The sequence below is a fragment of the Elephantulus edwardii genome, unplaced genomic scaffold (genome assembly GCF_000299155.1).
Source record: "Elephantulus edwardii isolate Elephantulus edwardi_28Jun2011 unplaced genomic scaffold, EleEdw1.0 scaffold00064, whole genome shotgun sequence".
NCBI lineage: Eukaryota > Metazoa > Chordata > Mammalia > Macroscelidea > Macroscelididae > Elephantulus > Elephantulus edwardii.
In genome coordinates this window covers 744,305-747,406 of record NW_006399814.1, presented here as the reverse complement: position 1 = coordinate 747,406, position 3,102 = coordinate 744,305, and the positions used below count along the sequence as shown (strand labels likewise).

Below are 3,102 nucleotides of genomic sequence, written 5' to 3'. Positions count from 1 at the left end.
TTGAAGCACTGGATTTTTTCATTGATGGGGTAGGAAAATTGGCTTCTATTCTATTTGAAGTCGCTGCAACTAAGGGATCTTTCTTAAAAGTAGAGGCTGGGAGTCAATGAGAAATATCAGTACTTGAACAGTTAGTCTGCTTTGCATCTGCCCAGCATATAGAACCAGTTCCAGCTTTCTAACTCAGCTGTGAATGAACTTTCTTGGGCATTTGGTAAGTACGTAGCTGATGTTCAAGCCTAGAAACCCTGAAATGGGTAAAGTGCAGATTCTTATCTGGAGAGGTCAGTGTATGTTCTCGAAGGGGAACAAGTCTCATGCTGGGCACTGGACGGCTCTTTGAAGAAACCCCAAATCTGAATAGTATCATCGTGGGAACTGCTGCTGGTCTGTAATTCATCAAAATGAAGCCAGAGCCCATGTCCAGAATGTTCCACCAGTGTGGGCAAACACGGTGTGCTGCTGCTGCTGCTGCTGCTTTTACAGTGTGCTTCTTGGGGCTTGAGGATCAAGAGCAGATTTCAAGTCCCAGTCTTTTATTTTCCCATCATAAGCTCCACGGAAGGGAGCTCTGGTGGCCTAGTGGCAAGAAGGTGCACTACACTCCAAGAGGTGCATGGTTCAAATCCACCAGATGCTCTGCTGGGGAAGGAGGGGCAGTTTCCTCCTGTACCAGTCAGATCTGATTCGATGATACACAAAAAATAGTAAAAGAAAATAATAATAAAAAAAGCTCCACTGACAATTTACTCATTATCCGACCAATACAGCAGACCAATTTTTCATGTTCATTTAGGACTTTAAATGGGCACCACATTCAGTATCCCATAGCCTAGCATTACCCAGTGATCCACTAACAACCAGATGGTCCCTGTCCTGGAGGTAGGCAGTGCCTCCCTTGTGCCCATTCAGAGTACGAACAGATTCTTGGGTACTTGTGCTACAGACTTTGATGGTCCTGTCTCCAGAGGCGGACACAGTGTATTTATCATCAAAATGCTATGTTGATGGCAGCTCAGTGACCAGCCAGGACATGGTGTAAAGTGATATGAGTGGCAGATGCCATGTCTCATACAGCGTCAGAGCGGTCCTTGGAGCAGGTCACCATCAGTCCATTGCTGAAGCACAGCCTCATTATGGTGGATCAGCGTGTTCAGATCTTCACCTGTGTTCACATCCCAGACTTTCACTGTAGAGTCTGAAGAGCCAGTTACAATGACACGTTTATCATATGGAAACAAAGGACAGACCCATTATGTACCATTAACACTTTCAAACATTCCAAGCTGGTTTTATCCCAAATCCTTATAGAATTGTCCCTTAGGCCACTGATAATTTTTTTCATAATCATACTGTAAACAGTAAACACCTTTACTATTTTCACAGAAGCACTAAATCCTCTGCAAGTTGTGTTTCCACACTATCAGTTAGATTCTATAGTCGCTATATCCTGGATGTGGGATCTCTGGAGGCCTAGCGGTAGGGGCTGTGCTGCAAAACCAAAAGCACATAGTTCGAAACCACCAGCTTCTCCACGGGAGAAAGAAGGACAATCTAGTTCTGTGTGATTGACTGAAAACCTCCTGGAGGGTCGGCTATGTGAGAGTTCTGACTCGATACACAGCAACAGCAATCCCATACTCACTGATATCACATGCAAGTAAAATCCTGCTGAAGGTTATTTGAAAATGACTGGAGCAGAACATTGACAGAGAACTATCAGAAACACAGGCTAGGTTTAGAAGAGGCCATGGCACTAGATGTTGGTTAGATGGTGGTGGTGGTGGTGGTGGTGTTAGGTGCCATTGAATTGAGTACAACTCATAACGACCTTATGAACAAAAGATCTGAACCCAGTCCTGTCCTGTGCCATCCTCATACTTCCTGACAAACAAGACCCCTTTGCAGCAGTCACCATGTCAGTCCACCAGGTTGAGAGTCTTTCTCTCTTTGCTGACCCTCCACCCTTCCCAACATCATTTCCTTCTCCAAGGAATAGCACCTTCTAGCAAGATGCAAAAAGTATGTGAGGTGAAGCCTCATCATTCTTGCCTCCAAAGAGCATTCTGGCTGCACCATCTCCAAGACATACCTGTTTGTTCTCTTGACTGTTCATGGATGTTCAGTGCTCTTCTCCAATACCACAGCTCAAAGGCATCAATTCTTTTTCTGTCATCTTTATTCATTGTCCAGGGATCAGATGAATAGCTGGTAATCCAAAAGACTATGGCCTGAATCAGGTGCACCTTAGTACTCAAACTGACATCACTACTTCTCAAGAATTTGGAGAGGTCCCTAACTGCACATTTTCCCAGTGCAGTGCTTCTCCTTATTTTCTGACTGCTTGTACCAAGGGTGTTAATTGTGGATCCACGCAAGATGAAGCTGTTGACAGTTTCAGTCTCCTCTCCATCCATCATGACACTGCCTATTGGTCCAGTGGTAAGAATCTTTGTTTTCTTGACATTGAGATGTAATCCATACTGAAGACTGCATTCCTTGATCTTTTGCAACAAGCACCTCAACTCCTCCTCACTTTCAGCAAGTAAGGTTGTATCATCTGCATAATGCAGGTTTCTGATGAGCCTCCCTCTAATCCTGATGCTACACTCCTCATAGAGTCCAGCTTCTCGGATAATTTGCTCAGCATATAGATTGCACGGGTATAGAGAGAGAGTACATCCCTGACTCACTCCTTTCCAATTCCAAACCATGCAGTGTTCCCCTGCTCTTTCACACAACAGCTTTTTGATCCAGGTATAAGTTCCACATGAGCACAGTCAAGTACTCAGATTCCCATTCTTCTCAGTTTCAGCCACAACTTGTCATGATCAACACAGTCAAGTGCCTTTGCATAGTCAATAAAACACAAATAGACATTCATCTGGTATTCCTTCATTTCAATCAGGATCCATCTGACATCAGCAATGATGTCCCTGGTGCCGTGTTTGCTGTTGTTATGTGCCGTCGAGTCGTTGGCGACTCATAGCGACCCTATGCACAACAGCCTTAAACCCTGCTCTATCCTGCGCCAACCGCACTGCCTCTGACACACCCATCCTGATTACCCCAGTCACCGAATCAATCCATCTCATAGAGGGT

At 44.8% G+C, this 3,102-nt stretch overlaps 1 pseudogene; it reads right to left on the bottom strand.

Annotated features, from left to right (window-relative positions):
- Positions 1 to 272: 272 nt before the first annotated feature.
- LOC102843800 overlaps positions 273 to 3,102 on the bottom strand; it is a 7,204-nt pseudogene continuing 4,374 nt past the window's right edge.